General features: G+C 64.8%; 9 non-coding genes across 9 annotated transcripts; all 9 read left to right on the top strand.

Moving 5' to 3' along the window:
* The first annotated feature begins 103 nt into the window (after positions 1-103).
* Positions 104-222, top strand: LOC147999567 (5S ribosomal RNA). Its single transcript, XR_015644396.1, has one exon. It is a non-coding gene; the product is annotated as a 5S ribosomal RNA (ribosomal RNA).
* Positions 223-1,825: 1,603 nt separating this feature from the next.
* Positions 1,826-1,944, top strand: LOC147999566 (5S ribosomal RNA). Its single transcript, XR_015644395.1, has one exon. It is a non-coding gene; the product is annotated as a 5S ribosomal RNA (ribosomal RNA).
* A 1,638-nt stretch (positions 1,945-3,582) lies between these two features.
* On the top strand, positions 3,583-3,701 carry LOC147999565 (5S ribosomal RNA). The gene has a single exon (XR_015644393.1). It is a non-coding gene; the product is annotated as a 5S ribosomal RNA (ribosomal RNA).
* A 1,605-nt stretch (positions 3,702-5,306) lies between these two features.
* On the top strand, positions 5,307-5,425 carry LOC147999564 (5S ribosomal RNA). The gene has a single exon (XR_015644392.1). It is a non-coding gene; the product is annotated as a 5S ribosomal RNA (ribosomal RNA).
* A 1,645-nt stretch (positions 5,426-7,070) lies between these two features.
* On the top strand, positions 7,071-7,189 carry LOC147999563 (5S ribosomal RNA). Its single transcript, XR_015644391.1, has one exon. It is a non-coding gene; the product is annotated as a 5S ribosomal RNA (ribosomal RNA).
* Positions 7,190-8,827: 1,638 nt separating this feature from the next.
* LOC147999562 (5S ribosomal RNA) lies at positions 8,828-8,946 on the top strand. Its single transcript, XR_015644454.1, has one exon. It is a non-coding gene; the product is annotated as a 5S ribosomal RNA (ribosomal RNA).
* Positions 8,947-10,549: 1,603 nt separating this feature from the next.
* LOC147999561 (5S ribosomal RNA) lies at positions 10,550-10,668 on the top strand. Its single transcript, XR_015644390.1, has one exon. It is a non-coding gene; the product is annotated as a 5S ribosomal RNA (ribosomal RNA).
* Positions 10,669-12,282: 1,614 nt separating this feature from the next.
* LOC147999560 (5S ribosomal RNA) lies at positions 12,283-12,401 on the top strand. The gene has a single exon (XR_015644389.1). It is a non-coding gene; the product is annotated as a 5S ribosomal RNA (ribosomal RNA).
* A 1,630-nt stretch (positions 12,402-14,031) lies between these two features.
* LOC147999559 (5S ribosomal RNA) lies at positions 14,032-14,150 on the top strand. Its single transcript, XR_015644388.1, has one exon. It is a non-coding gene; the product is annotated as a 5S ribosomal RNA (ribosomal RNA).
* The last annotated feature ends 1,579 nt before the right edge of the window (positions 14,151-15,729 follow it).

The following is a 15,729-nucleotide window of genomic DNA, read 5'->3' as shown; positions in this document are numbered from 1 at the left end:
CTGGCTGTCTGACGTGCCACCGGTGGGGGTGGGCCGGGCGGGCCTGGCGGGCGGCTGAGCGAGCGCAGCAGGCTCTTGGGGCTTGTCGGCGAGGGCCGCCCTCGTCTACGGCCATACCACCCTGAACGCGCCCGATCTCGTCTGATCTCGGAAGCTAAGCAGGGTCGGGCCTGGTTAGTACTTGGATGGGAGACCGCCTGGGAATACCGGGTGCTGTAGGCTTTTTGGACTCCCTTTTGGCCGCGCCGTGGACCAGTCTCAGGCCAAGCCATCCCCACCCACATGCATCCCACAGCCCACCCACCCACATGCATCCCACACCCCACAGGCCACAGCCCAGGCCCCGGGGAGAGCCCACCCTCGCCCTCTCAGATGCCTGGCATATGCACGGTGGCTCCAGACAGAGTGGGCGCCCCGACACCCACCACCCTGGAGGCAGCAAGACAGGAGGTGAGAGAGCCTCTCTCTATTTGCAGCGAGCCCAGGCTGGCCTCGAACACCACATCCTCGCCCACCACCGCACTGGTCTCTCTCCCCGTGTAGTGTGTGGGATTGCCTGGGTGGGTGGGTGCCCCTGTGGGGGTGCCTCTTAGGAGGCCACGGCGCGTGGGTGACTGCTGCGGTGGTGGGTGTGGCTGTGAGAGCGTGCAAAGGTCTGTGTGACCACCGGTGTGTGACAGTGTGTGTCGCTCCCCCTCCTGCCTCCTGCTAAGGTGACTCCTGCGAGAGTCTGTGTGTGAGTGAGTGTGTGAGTGTGTGAGTGAGTGTGTGTGTGATTGAGTGTGTGTGTGACTGAGTGTATGTGTGTGTGTGTGTGTGTGTGTGTTTGTGAGCTGTCCTTAGGTTCCGTGCCTGCTTATGCGCCCTAGAGGGCCTGTCTACCTGTTCGGTCCGGCTTTCTTACCCCGGTGAGTTCATGCCTGGCGCGCGTGTCTGCCTGCGTGGGTCTTGCCTCTGCGCGCCCGCGTATGTGTGCCCCTATAAAGGGGTGGCACGCACGTGTGTGTGTGTGTGTGTTTGTATGTTTGTGTGTGTGTATACTTGTGTGAATGCCCGCACTTGGGAGGGAGGGCAAGGGCAGTGGGGCCTGGCTCTTGGGCCAGCCTCTCCGCTGGGTGGGCGTGGCTAGTGTGTGTGTGTGTGTGTGTGTGTGTGTGTGTGTGTGTCCCGGGTGGGATTGGATGCCAGCCATCACCAAATGTTCAGTTGACTTCCCGCTCCCAGGCTGAGGGCCCCTGTCCTGGGCACAGGGAGGACGGTGGGTCCCGGGTGGGTCGGGATTCCAGGAGCTGCTGGAAGCTCCGCCCTCGGCCCCCTCGAGGGCAAGAGGAAATCCCGGGTGGGTGGGTCAGGGCGCTGTTGTACTGAGCCTGTGGAAGGAAGAGTCTCTCTGTCGGGGAGGGGACGAGAGGAGGAGAGGAGGAGAGGAGGAGAGACCTCTGCGCATCCTGCGTGGGGAAAGGCTGGCACTCACAGGCTGGGCCCGTGTTCCATCCAGGGCGGGCTGAGGAGGGCTGGGGAGGCTGTAGGCCACGCGAGGCAGGCAGGCAGGCTGGCAGCCCCCGGGCTGGGGCGTGCGGATGGGGCTCGGGCAGGGGTGAGGGGCGCGCGGAAGGCAGGACGCGACGACTTTCTTAGGTGTGGGCTCTCTGTCGTCTGGGCTCTGGGCTCTGGGCTCTGGGCTCTGGGCTGGGGACTCGGGACTCGGGAGCTTGGGGCTTGCTGGCTGTCTGACGTGCCACCGGTGGGGGTGGGCCGGGCGGGCCTGGCGGGCGGCTGAGCGAGCGCAGCAGGCTCTTGGGGCTTGTCGGCGAGGGCCGCCCTCGTCTACGGCCATACCACCCTGAACGCGCCCGATCTCGTCTGATCTCGGAAGCTAAGCAGGGTCGGGCCTGGTTAGTACTTGGATGGGAGACCGCCTGGGAATACCGGGTGCTGTAGGCTTTTTGGACTCCCTTTTGGCCGCGGCGGGGGACCAGTCTCAGGCCAGGCCATCCCCACCCACATGCATCCCACAGCCCACAGGCCACAGCCCAGGCCCCGGGGAGAGCCCACCCTCGCCCTCTCAGATGCCTGGCATATGCACGGTGGCTCCAGACAGAGTGGGCGCCCCGACACCCACCACCCTGGAGGCAGCAAGACAGGAGGTGAGAGAGCCTCTCTCCATTTGCAGCGAGCCCAGGCTGGCCTCGAACACCACATCCTCGCCCACCACCGCACTGGTCTCTCTCCCCGTGTAGTGTGTGGGATTGCCTGGGTGGGTGGGTGCCCCTGTGGGGGTGCCTCTTAGGAGGCCACGGCGCGTGGGTGACTGCTGCGGTGGTGGGTGTGGCTGTGAGAGCGTGCAAAGGTCTGTGTGACCACCGGTGTGTGAGAGTGTGTGTCGCTCCCCCTCCTGCCTCCTGCTAAGGTGACTCCTGCGAGAGTCTGTGTGTGAGTGAGTGTGGGAGTGTGTGAGTGAGTGTGTGTGTGATTGAGTGTGTGTGTGACTGAGTGTATGTGTGTGTGTGTGTGTGTGTGTATTTGTGAGCTGTCCTTAGGTTCCGTGCCTGCTTATGCGCCCTAGGGGGCCTGTCTACCTGTTCGGTCCGGCTTTCTTACCCCGGTGAGTTCATGCCTGGCGCGCGTGTCTGCCTGCGTGGGTCTTGCCTCTGCGCGCCCGCGTATGTGTGCCCCTATAAAGGGGTGGCACGCACGTGTGTGTGTGTGTGTGTGTGTGTGTGTTTGTATGTTTGTGTGTTTGTATACTTGTGTGAATGCCCGCACTTGGGAGGGAGGGCAAGGGCAGTGGGGCCTGGCTCTTGGGCCAGCCTCTCCGCTGGGTGGGCGTGGCTAGTGTGTGTGTGTGTGTGTGTGTGTGTGTCTGTGTGTGTGTGTCCCGGGTGGGATTGGATGCGAGCCATCACCAAATGTTCAGTTGACTTCCCGCTCCCAGGCTGAGGGCCCCTGTCCTGGGCACAGGGAGGACGGTGGGTCCCGAGTGGGTCGGGATTCCAGGAGCTGCTGGAAGCTCCGCCCTCGGCCCCCTCGAGGGCAAGAGGAAATCCCGGGTGGGTGGGTCAGGGCGCTGTTGTACTGAGCCTGTGGAAGGAAGAGTCTCTCTGTCGGGGAGGGGACGAGAGGAGGAGAGGAGGAGAGAAGAGACCTCTGCGCATCCTGCGTGGGGAAAGGCTGGCACTCACAGGCTGGGCCCGTGTTCCATCCAGGGCGGGCTGAGGAGGGCTGGGGAGGCTGTAGGCCACGCGAGGCAGGCAGGCAGGCAGGCAGCCCCCGGGCTGGGGCGTGCGGATGGGGCTCGGGCAGGGGTGAGGGGCGCGCGGAAGGCAGGACGCGACGACTTTCTTAGGTGTGGGCTCTCTGTCGTCTGGGCTCTGGGCTCTGGGCTCTGGGCTCTGGGCTCTGGGCTGGGGACTCGGGACTCGGGACTCGGGACTCGGGACTCGGGACTCGGGACTCGGGACTCGGGGGCTTGGGGCTTGCTGGCTGTCTGACGTGCCACCGGTGGGGGTGGGCCGGGCGGGCCTGGCGGGCGGCTGAGCGAGCGCAGCAGGCTCTTGGGGCTTGTCGGCGAGGGCCGCCCTCGTCTACGGCCATACCACCCTGAACGCGCCCGATCTCGTCTGATCTCGGAAGCTAAGCAGGGTCGGGCCTGGTTAGTACTTGGATGGGAGACCGCCTGGGAATACCGGGTGCTGTAGGCTTTTTGGACTCCCTTTTGGCCGCGCCGTGGACCAGTCTCAGGCCAAGCCATCCCCACCCACATGCATCCCACAGCCCACCCACCCACATGCATCCCACACCCCACAGGCCACAGCCCAGGCCCCGGGGAGAGCCCACCCTCGCCCTCTCAGATGCCTGGCATATGCACGGTGGCTCCAGACAGAGTGGGCGCCCCGACACCCACCACCCTGGAGGCAGCAAGACAGGAGGTGAGAGAGCCTCTCTCTATTTGCAGCGAGCCCAGGCTGGCCTCGAACACCACATCCTCGCCCACCACCGCACTGGTCTCTCTCCCCGTGTAGTGTGTGGGATTGCCTGGGTGGGTGGGTGCCCCTGTGGGGGTGCCTCTTAGGAGGCCACGGCGCGTGGGTGACTGCTGCGGTGGTGGGTGTGGCTGTGAGAGCGTGCAAAGGTCTGTGTGACCACCGGTGTGTGACAGTGTGTGTCGCTCCCCCTCCTGCCTCCTGCTAAGGTGACTCCTGCGAGAGTCTGTGTGTGAGTGAGTGTGTGAGTGTGTGAGTGAGTGTGTGTGTGATTGAGTGTGTGTGTGACTGAGTGTATGTGTGTGTGTGTGTGTGTGTGTGTTTGTGAGCTGTCCTTAGGTTCCGTGCCTGCTTATGCGCCCTAGAGGGCCTGTCTACCTGTTCGGTCCGGCTTTCTTACCCCGGTGAGTTCATGCCTGGCGCGCGTGTCTGCCTGCGTGGGTCTTGCCTCTGCGCGCCCGCGTATGTGTGCCCCTATAAAGGGGTGGCACGCACGTGTGTGTGTGTGTGTGTTTGTATGTTTGTGTGTGTGTATACTTGTGTGAATGCCCGCACTTGGGAGGGAGGGCAAGGGCAGTGGGGCCTGGCTCTTGGGCCAGCCTCTCCGCTGGGTGGGCGTGGCTAGTGTGTGTGTGTGTGTGTGTGTGTGTGTGTGTGTGTGTGTCCCGGGTGGGATTGGATGCCAGCCATCACCAAATGTTCAGTTGACTTCCCGCTCCCAGGCTGAGGGCCCCTGTCCTGGGCACAGGGAGGACGGTGGGTCCCGGGTGGGTCGGGATTCCAGGAGCTGCTGGAAGCTCCGCCCTCGGCCCCCTCGAGGGCAAGAGGAAATCCCGGGTGGGTGGGTCAGGGCGCTGTTGTACTGAGCCTGTGGAAGGAAGAGTCTCTCTGTCGGGGAGGGGACGAGAGGAGGAGAGGAGGAGAGGAGGAGAGACCTCTGCGCATCCTGCGTGGGGAAAGGCTGGCACTCACAGGCTGGGCCCGTGTTCCATCCAGGGCGGGCTGAGGAGGGCTGGGGAGGCTGTAGGCCACGCGAGGCAGGCAGGCAGGCTGGCAGCCCCCGGGCTGGGGCGTGCGGATGGGGCTCGGGCAGGGGTGAGGGGCGCGCGGAAGGCAGGACGCGACGACTTTCTTAGGTGTGGGCTCTCTGTCGTCTGGGCTCTGGGCTCTGGGCTCTGGGCTCTGGGCTGGGGACTCGGGACTCGGGAGCTTGGGGCTTGCTGGCTGTCTGACGTGCCACCGGTGGGGGTGGGCCGGGCGGGCCTGGCGGGCGGCTGAGCGAGCGCAGCAGGCTCTTGGGGCTTGTCGGCGAGGGCCGCCCTCGTCTACGGCCATACCACCCTGAACGCGCCCGATCTCGTCTGATCTCGGAAGCTAAGCAGGGTCGGGCCTGGTTAGTACTTGGATGGGAGACCGCCTGGGAATACCGGGTGCTGTAGGCTTTTTGGACTCCCTTTTGGCCGCGGCGGGGGACCAGTCTCAGGCCAGGCCATCCCCACCCACATGCATCCCACAGCCCACAGGCCACAGCCCAGGCCCCGGGGAGAGCCCACCCTCGCCCTCTCAGATGCCTGGCATATGCACGGTGGCTCCAGACAGAGTGGGCGCCCCGACACCCACCACCCTGGAGGCAGCAAGACAGGAGGTGAGAGAGCCTCTCTCCATTTGCAGCGAGCCCAGGCTGGCCTCGAACACCACATCCTCGCCCACCACCGCACTGGTCTCTCTCCCCGTGTAGTGTGTGGGATTGCCTGGGTGGGTGGGTGCCCCTGTGGGGGTGCCTCTTAGGAGGCCACGGCGCGTGGGTGACTGCTGCGGTGGTGGGTGTGGCTGTGAGAGCGTGCAAAGGTCTGTGTGACCACCGGTGTGTGAGAGTGTGTGTCGCTCCCCCTCCTGCCTCCTGCTAAGGTGACTCCTGCGAGAGTCTGTGTGTGAGTGAGTGTGGGAGTGTGTGAGTGAGTGTGTGTGTGATTGAGTGTGTGTGTGACTGAGTGTATGTGTGTGTGTGTGTGTGTGTGTATTTGTGAGCTGTCCTTAGGTTCCGTGCCTGCTTATGCGCCCTAGGGGGCCTGTCTACCTGTTCGGTCCGGCTTTCTTACCCCGGTGAGTTCATGCCTGGCGCGCGTGTCTGCCTGCGTGGGTCTTGCCTCTGCGCGCCCGCGTATGTGTGCCCCTATAAAGGGGTGGCACGCACGTGTGTGTGTGTGTGTGTGTGTGTGTGTTTGTATGTTTGTGTGTTTGTATACTTGTGTGAATGCCCGCACTTGGGAGGGAGGGCAAGGGCAGTGGGGCCTGGCTCTTGGGCCAGCCTCTCCGCTGGGTGGGCGTGGCTAGTGTGTGTGTGTGTGTGTGTGTGTGTGTCTGTGTGTGTGTGTCCCGGGTGGGATTGGATGCGAGCCATCACCAAATGTTCAGTTGACTTCCCGCTCCCAGGCTGAGGGCCCCTGTCCTGGGCACAGGGAGGACGGTGGGTCCCGAGTGGGTCGGGATTCCAGGAGCTGCTGGAAGCTCCGCCCTCGGCCCCCTCGAGGGCAAGAGGAAATCCCGGGTGGGTGGGTCAGGGCGCTGTTGTACTGAGCCTGTGGAAGGAAGAGTCTCTCTGTCGGGGAGGGGACGAGAGGAGGAGAGGAGGAGAGAAGAGACCTCTGCGCATCCTGCGTGGGGAAAGGCTGGCACTCACAGGCTGGGCCCGTGTTCCATCCAGGGCGGGCTGAGGAGGGCTGGGGAGGCTGTAGGCCACGCGAGGCAGGCAGGCAGGCAGGCAGCCCCCGGGCTGGGGCGTGCGGATGGGGCTCGGGCAGGGGTGAGGGGCGCGCGGAAGGCAGGACGCGACGACTTTCTTAGGTGTGGGCTCTCTGTCGTCTGGGCTCTGGGCTCTGGGCTCTGGGCTCTGGGCTCTGGGCTGGGGACTCGGGACTCGGGACTCGGGACTCGGGACTCGGGACTCGGGACTCGGGACTCGGGACTCGGGGGCTTGGGGCTTGCTGGCTGTCTGACGTGCCACCGGTGGGGGTGGGCCGGGCGGGCCTGGCGGGCGGCTGAGCGAGCGCAGCAGGCTCTTGGGGCTTGTCGGCGAGGGCCGCCCTCGTCTACGGCCATACCACCCTGAACGCGCCCGATCTCGTCTGATCTCGGAAGCTAAGCAGGGTCGGGCCTGGTTAGTACTTGGATGGGAGACCGCCTGGGAATACCGGGTGCTGTAGGCTTTTTGGACTCCCTTTTGGCCGCGGCGGGGGACCAGTCTCAGGCCAGGCCATCCCCACCCACATGCATCCCACAGCCCACAGGCCACAGCCCAGGCCCCGGGGAGAGCCCACCCTCGCCCTCTCAGATGCCTGGCATATGCACGGTGGCTCCAGACAGAGTGGGCGCCCCGACACCCACCACCCTGGAGGCAGCAAGACAGGAGGTGAGAGAGCCTCTCTCCATTTGCAGCGAGCCCAGGCTGGCCTCGAACACCACATCCTCGCCCACCACCGCACTGGTCTCTCTCCCCGTGTAGTGTGTGGGATTGCCTGGGTGGGTGGGTGCCCCTGTGGGGGTGCCTCTTAGGAGGCCACGGCGCGTGGGTGACTGCTGCGGTGGTGGGTGTGGCTGTGAGAGCGTGCAAAGGTCTGTGTGACCACCGGTGTGTGAGAGTGTGTGTCGCTCCCCCTCCTGCCTCCTGCTAAGGTGACTCCTGCGAGAGTCTGTGTGTGAGTGAGTGTGGGAGTGTGTGAGTGAGTGTGTGTGTGATTGAGTGTGTGTGTGACTGAGTGTATGTGTGTGTGTGTGTGTGTGTGTATTTGTGAGCTGTCCTTAGGTTCCGTGCCTGCTTATGCGCCCTAGGGGGCCTGTCTACCTGTTCGGTCCGGCTTTCTTACCCCGGTGAGTTCATGCCTGGCGCGCGTGTCTGCCTGCGTGGGTCTTGCCTCTGCGCGCCCGCGTATGTGTGCCCCTATAAAGGGGTGGCACGCACGTGTGTGTGTGTGTGTGTGTGTGTGTGTTTGTATGTTTGTGTGTTTGTATACTTGTGTGAATGCCCGCACTTGGGAGGGAGGGCAAGGGCAGTGGGGCCTGGCTCTTGGGCCAGCCTCTCCGCTGGGTGGGCGTGGCTAGTGTGTGTGTGTGTGTGTGTGTGTGTGTCTGTGTGTGTGTGTCCCGGGTGGGATTGGATGCGAGCCATCACCAAATGTTCAGTTGACTTCCCGCTCCCAGGCTGAGGGCCCCTGTCCTGGGCACAGGGAGGACGGTGGGTCCCGAGTGGGTCGGGATTCCAGGAGCTGCTGGAAGCTCCGCCCTCGGCCCCCTCGAGGGCAAGAGGAAATCCCGGGTGGGTGGGTCAGGGCGCTGTTGTACTGAGCCTGTGGAAGGAAGAGTCTCTCTGTCGGGGAGGGGACGAGAGGAGGAGAGGAGGAGAGAAGAGACCTCTGCGCATCCTGCGTGGGGAAAGGCTGGCACTCACAGGCTGGGCCCGTGTTCCATCCAGGGCGGGCTGAGGAGGGCTGGGGAGGCTGTAGGCCACGCGAGGCAGGCAGGCAGGCAGGCAGCCCCCGGGCTGGGGCGTGCGGATGGGGCTCGGGCAGGGGTGAGGGGCGCGCGGAAGGCAGGACGCGACGACTTTCTTAGGTGTGGGCTCTCTGTCGTCTGGGCTCTGGGCTCTGGGCTCTGGGCTCTGGGCTCTGGGCTGGGGACTCGGGACTCGGGACTCGGGACTCGGGACTCGGGACTCGGGACTCGGGACTCGGGGGCTTGGGGCTTGCTGGCTGTCTGACGTGCCACCGGTGGGGGTGGGCCGGGCGGGCCTGGCGGGCGGCTGAGCGAGCGCAGCAGGCTCTTGGGGCTTGTCGGCGAGGGCCGCCCTCGTCTACGGCCATACCACCCTGAACGCGCCCGATCTCGTCTAATCTCGGAAGCTAAGCAGGGTCGGGCCTGGTTAGTACTTGGATGGGAGACCGCCTGGGAATACCGGGTGCTGTAGGCTTTTTGGACTCCCTTTTGGCCGCGCCGTGGACCAGTCTCAGGCCAAGCCATCCCCACCCACATGCATCCCACAGCCCACCCACCCACATGCATCCCACACCCCACAGGCCACAGCCCAGGCCCCGGGGAGAGCCCACCCTCGCCCTCTCAGATGCCTGGCATATGCACGGTGGCTCCAGACAGAGTGGGCGCCCCGACACCCACCACCCTGGAGGCAGCAAGACAGGAGTTGAGAGAGCCTCTCTCTATTTGCAGCGAGCCCAGGCTGGCCTCGAACACCACATCCTCGCCCACCACCGCACTGGTCTCTCTCCCCGTGTAGTGTGTGGGATTGCCTGGGTGGGTGGGTGCCCCTGTGGGGGTGCCTCTTAGGAGGCCACGGCGCGTGGGTGACTGCTGCGGTGGTGGGTGTGGCTGTGAGAGCGTGCAAAGGTCTGTGTGACCACCGGTGTGTGAGAGTGTGTGTCGCTCCCCCTCCTGCCTCCTGCTAAGGTGACTCCTGCGAGAGTCTGTGTGTGAGTGAGTGTGTGAGTGTGTGAGTGAGTGTGTGTGTGATTGAGTGTGTGTGTGACTGAGTGTATGTGTGTGTGTGTGTGTGTGTGTGTTTGTGAGCTGTCCTTAGGTTCCGTGCCTGCTTATGCGCCCTAGAGGGCCTGTCTACCTGTTCGGTCCGGCTTTCTTACCCCGGTGAGTTCATGCCTGGCGCGCGTGTCTGCCTGCGTGGGTCTTGCCTCTGCGCGCCCGCGTATGTGTGCCCCTATAAAGGGGTGGCACGCACGTGTGTGTGTGTGTGTGTTTGTATGTTTGTGTGTGTGTATACTTGTGTGAATGCCCGCACTTGGGAGGGAGGGCAAGGGCAGTGGGGCCTGGCTCTTGGGCCAGCCTCTCCGCTGGGTGGGCGTGGCTAGTGTGTGTGTGTGTGTGTGTGTGTGTGTGTGTGTGTGTCCCGGGTGGGATTGGATGCCAGCCATCACCAAATGTTCAGTTGACTTCCCGCTCCCAGGCTGAGGGCCCCTGTCCTGGGCACAGGGAGGACGGTGGGTCCCGGGTGGGTCGGGATTCCAGGAGCTGCTGGAAGCTCCGCCCTCGGCCCCCTCGAGGGCAAGAGGAAATCCCGGGTGGGTGGGTCAGGGCGCTGTTGTACTGAGCCTGTGGAAGGAAGAGTCTCTCTGTCGGGGAGGGGACGAGAGGAGGAGAGGAGGAGAGGAGGAGAGACCTCTGCGCATCCTGCGTGGGGAAAGGCTGGCACTCACAGGCTGGGCCCGTGTTCCATCCAGGGCGGGCTGAGGAGGGCTGGGGAGGCTGTAGGCCACGCGAGGCAGGCAGGCAGGCTGGCAGCCCCCGGGCTGGGGCGTGCGGATGGGGCTCGGGCAGGGGTGAGGGGCGCGCGGAAGGCAGGACGCGACGACTTTCTTAGGTGTGGGCTCTCTGTCGTCTGGGCTCTGGGCTCTGGGCTCTGGGCTCTGGGCTGGGGACTCGGGACTCGGGAGCTTGGGGCTTGCTGGCTGTCTGACGTGCCACCGGTGGGGGTGGGCCGGGCGGGCCTGGCGGGCGGCTGAGCGAGCGCAGCAGGCTCTTGGGGCTTGTCGGCGAGGGCCGCCCTCGTCTACGGCCATACCACCCTGAACGCGCCCGATCTCGTCTGATCTCGGAAGCTAAGCAGGGTCGGGCCTGGTTAGTACTTGGATGGGAGACCGCCTGGGAATACCGGGTGCTGTAGGCTTTTTGGACTCCCTTTTGGCCGCGGCGGGGGACCAGTCTCAGGCCAGGCCATCCCCACCCACATGCATCCCACAGCCCACAGGCCACAGCCCAGGCCCCGGGGAGAGCCCACCCTCGCCCTCTCAGATGCCTGGCATATGCACGGTGGCTCCAGACAGAGTGGGCGCCCCGACACCCACCACCCTGGAGGCAGCAAGACAGGAGGTGAGAGAGCCTCTCTCCATTTGCAGCGAGCCCAGGCTGGCCTCGAACACCACATCCTCGCCCACCACCGCACTGGTCTCTCTCCCCGTGTAGTGTGTGGGATTGCCTGGGTGGGTGGGTGCCCCTGTGGGGGTGCCTCTTAGGAGGCCACGGCGCGTGGGTGACTGCTGCGGTGGTGGGTGTGGCTGTGAGAGCGTGCAAAGGTCTGTGTGACCACCGGTGTGTGAGAGTGTGTGTCGCTCCCCCTCCTGCCTCCTGCTAAGGTGACTCCTGCGAGAGTCTGTGTGTGAGTGAGTGTGTGAGTGTGTGAGTGAGTGTGTGTGTGATTGAGTGTGTGTGTGACTGAGTGTATGTGTGTGTGTGTGTGTGTGTGTGTGTGTGTTTGTGAGCTGTCCTTAGGTTCCGTGCCTGCTTATGCGCCCTAGGGGGCCTGTCTACCTGTTCGGTCCGGCTTTCTTACCCCGGTGAGTTCATGCCTGGCGCGCGTGTCTGCCTGCGTGGGTCTTGCCTCTGCGCGCCCGCGTATGTGTGCCCCTATAAAGGGGTGGCACGCACGTGTGTGTGTGTGTGTGTGTTTGTATGTTTGTGTGTGTGTATACTTGTGTGAATGCCCGCACTTGGGAGGGAGGGCAAGGGCAGTGGGGCCTGGCTCTTGGGCCAGCCTCTCCGCGGGGTGGGCGTGGCTAGTGTGAGTGTGTGTGTGTGTGTGTGTGTGTGTGTGTGTCCCGGGTGGGATTGGATGCCAGCCATCACCAAATGTTCAGTTGACTTCCCGCTCCCAGGCTGAGGGCCCCTGTCCTGGGCACAGGGAGGACGGTGGGTCCCGGGTGGGTCGGGATTCCAGGAGCTGCTGGAAGCTCCGCCCTCGGCCCCCTCGAGGGCAAGAGGAAATCCCGGGTGGGTGGGTCAGGGCGCTGTTGTACTGAGCCTGTGGAAGGAAGAGTCTCTCTGTCCGGGAGGGGACGAGAGGAGGAGAGGAGGAGAGGAGGAGAGACCTCTGCGCATCCTGCGTGGGGAAAGGCTGGCACTCACAGGCTGGGCCCGTGTTCCATCCAGGGCGGGCTGAGGAGGGCTGGGGAGGCTGTAGGCCACGCGAGGCAGGCAGGCAGGCAGGCAGCCCCCGGGCTGGGGCGTGCGGATGGGGCTCGGGCAGGGGTGAGGGGCGCGCGGAAGGCAGGACGCGACGACTTTCTTAGGTGTGGGCTCTCTGTCGTCTGGGCTCTGGGCTCTGGGCTCTGGGCTCTGGGCTCTGGGCTGGGGACTCGGGACTCGGGACTCGGGACTCGGGACCCGGGGGCTTGGGGCTTGCTGGCTGTCTGACGTGCCACCGGTGGGGGTGGGCCGGGCGGGCCTGGCGGGCGGCTGAGCGAGCGCAGCAGGCTCTTGGGGCTTGTCGGCGAGAGCCGCCCTCGTCTACGGCCATACCACCCTGAACGCGCCCGATCTCGTCTGATCTCGGAAGCTAAGCAGGGTCGGGCCTGGTTAGTACTTGGATGGGAGACCGCCTGGGAATACCGGGTGCTGTAGGCTTTTTGGACTCCCTTTTGGCCGCGCCGTGGACCAGTCTCAGGCCAAGCCATCCCCACCCACATGCATCCCACAGCCCACCCACCCACATGCATCCCACACCCCACAGGCCACAGCCCAGGCCCCGGGGAGAGCCCACCCTCGCCCTCTCAGATGCCTGGCATATGCACGGTGGCTCCAGACAGAGTGGGCGCCCCGACACCCACCACCCTGGAGGCAGCAAGACAGGAGGTGAGAGAGCCTCTCTCTATTTGCAGCGAGCCCAGGCTGGCCTCGAACACCACATCCTCGCCCACCACCGCACTGGTCTCTCTCCCCGTGTAGTGTGTGGGATTGCCTGGGTGGGTGGGTGCCCCTGTGGGGGTGCCTCTTAGGAGGCCACGGCGCGTGGGTGACTGCTGCGGTGGTGGGTGTGGCTGTGAGAGCGTGCAAAGGTCTGTGTGACCACCGGTGTGTGACAGTGTGTGTCGCTCCCCCTCCTGCCTCCTGCTAAGGTGACTCCTGCGAGAGTCTGTGTGTGAGTGAGTGTGTGAGTGTGTGAGTGAGTGTGTGTGTGATTGAGTGTGTGTGTGACTGAGTGTATGTGTGTGTGTGTGTGTGTGTGTGTGTTTGTGAGCTGTCCTTAGGTTCCGTGCCTGCTTATGCGCCCTAGAGGGCCTGTCTACCTGTTCGGTCCGGCTTTCTTACCCCGGTGAGTTCATGCCTGGCGCGCGTGTCTGCCTGCGTGGGTCTTGCCTCTGCGCGCCCGCGTATGTGTGCCCCTATAAAGGGGTGGCACGCACGTGTGTGTGTGTGTGTGTTTGTATGTTTGTGTGTGTGTATACTTGTGTGAATGCCCGCACTTGGGAGGGAGGGCAAGGGCAGTGGGGCCTGGCTCTTGGGCCAGCCTCTCCGCTGGGTGGGCGTGGCTAGTGTGTGTGTGTGTGTGTGTGTGTGTGTGTGTGTGTGTGTGTCCCGGGTGGGATTGGATGCCAGCCATCACCAAATGTTCAGTTGACTTCCCGCTCCCAGGCTGAGGGCCCCTGTCCTGGGCACAGGGAGGACGGTGGGTCCCGGGTGGGTCGGGATTCCAGGAGCTGCTGGAAGCTCCGCCCTCGGCCCCCTCGAGGGCAAGAGGAAATCCCGGGTGGGTGGGTCAGGGCGCTGTTGTACTGAGCCTGTGGAAGGAAGAGTCTCTCTGTCGGGGAGGGGACGAGAGGAGGAGAGGAGGAGAGGAGGAGAGACCTCTGCGCATCCTGCGTGGGGAAAGGCTGGCACTCACAGGCTGGGCCCGTGTTCCATCCAGGGCGGGCTGAGGAGGGCTGGGGAGGCTGTAGGCCACGCGAGGCAGGCAGGCAGGCTGGCAGCCCCCGGGCTGGGGCGTGCGGATGGGGCTCGGGCAGGGGTGAGGGGCGCGCGGAAGGCAGGACGCGACGACTTTCTTAGGTGTGGGCTCTCTGTCGTCTGGGCTCTGGGCTCTGGGCTCTGGGCTCTGGGCTGGGGACTCGGGACTCGGGACTCGGGACTCGGGACCCGGGGGCTTGGGGCTTGCTGGCTGTCTGACGTGCCACCGGTGGGGGTGGGCCGGGCGGGCCTGGCGGGCGGCTGAGCGGGCGCAGCAGGCTCTTGGGGCTTGTTGGCGAGAGCCGCCCTCGTCTACGGCCATACCACCCTGAACGCGCCCGATCTCGTCTGATCTCGGAAGCTAAGCAGGGTCGGGCCTGGTTAGTACTTGGATGGGAGACCGCCTGGGAATACCGGGTGCTGTAGGCTTTTTGGACTCCCTTTTGGCCGCGGCGGGGGACCAGTCTCAGGCCAGGCCATCCCCACCCACATGCATCCCACAGCCCACAGGCCACAGCCCAGGCCCCGGGGAGAGCCCACCCTCGCCCTCTCAGATGCCTGGCATATGCACGGTGGCTCCAGACAGAGTGGGCGCCCCGACACCCACCACCCTGGAGGCAGCAAGACAGGAGGTGAGAGAGCCTCTCTCCATTTGCAGCGAGCCCAGGCTGGCCTCGAACACCACATCCTCGCCCACCACCGCACTGGTCTCTCTCCCCGTGTAGTGTGTGGGATTGCCTGGGTGGGTGGGTGCCCCTGTGGGGGTGCCTCTTAGGAGGCCACGGCGCGTGGGTGACTGCTGCGGTGGTGGGTGTGGCTGTGAGAGCGTGCAAAGGTCTGTGTGACCACCGGTGTGTGAGAGTGTGTGTCGCTCCCCCTCCTGCCTCCTGCTAAGGTGACTCCTGCGAGAGTCTGTGTGTGAGTGAGTGTGTGAGTGTGTGAGTGAGTGTGTGTGTGATTGAGTGTGTGTGTGACTGAGTGTATGTGTGTGTGTGTGTGTGTGTGTTTGTGAGCTGTCCTTAGGTTCCGTGCCTGCTTATGCGCCCTAGGGGGCCTGTCTACCTGTTCGGTCCGGCTTTCTTACCCCGGTGAGTTCATGCCTGGCGCGCGTGTCTGCCTGCGTGGGTCTTGCCTCTGCGCGCCCGCGTATGTGTGCCCCTATAAAGGGGTGGCACGCACGTGTGTGTGTGTGTGTGTTTGTATGTTTGTGTGTGTGTATACTTGTGTGAATGCCCGCACTTGGGAGGGAGGGCAAGGGCAGTGGGGCCTGGCTCTTGGGCCAGCCTCTCCGCTGGGTGGGCGTGGCTAGTGTGTGTGTGTGTGTGTGTGTGTGTGTGTGTGTGTGTCCCGGGTGGGATTGGATGCCAGCCATCACCAAATGTTCAGTTGACTTCCCGCTCCCAGGCTGAGGGCCCCTGTCCTGGGCACAGGGAGGACGGTGGGTCCCGGGTGGGTCGGGATTCCAGGAGCTGCTGGAAGCTCCGCCCTCGGCCCCCTCGAGGGCAAGAGGAAATCCCGGGTGGGTGGGTCAGGGCGCTGTTGTACTGAGCCTGTGGAAGGAAGAGTCTCTCTGTCGGGGAGGGGACGAGAGGAGGAGAGGAGGAGAGGAGGAGAGACCTCTGCGCATCCTGCGTGGGGAAAGGCTGGCACTCACAGGCTGGGCCCGTGTTCCATCCAGGGCGGGCTGAGGAGGGCTGGGGAGGCTGTAGGCCACGCGAGGCAGGCAGGCAGGCAGGCAGCCCCCGGGCTGGGGCGTGCGGATGGGGCTCGGGCAGGGGTGAGGGGCGCGCGGAAGGCAGGACGCGACGACTTTCTTAGGTGTGGGCTCTCTGTCGTCTGGGCTCTGGGCTCTGGGCTCTGGGCTCTGGGCTCTGGGCTGGGGACTCGGGACTCGGGACTCGGGACTCGGGACCCGGGGGCTTGGGGCTTGCTGGCTGTCTGACGTGCCACCGGTGGGGGTGGGCCGGGCGGGCCTGGCGGGCGGCTGAGCGGGCGCAGCAGGCTCTTG

The sequence above is a fragment of the Rattus norvegicus genome, chromosome 19, assembly GCF_021556685.1.
Source record: "Rattus norvegicus strain SHRSP/BbbUtx chromosome 19, alternate assembly SHRSP_T2T, whole genome shotgun sequence".
In the NCBI taxonomy this organism is placed as follows: Eukaryota; Metazoa; Chordata; class Mammalia; order Rodentia; family Muridae; genus Rattus; species Rattus norvegicus.
This window is presented reverse-complemented; position numbering and strand designations above follow the sequence as displayed.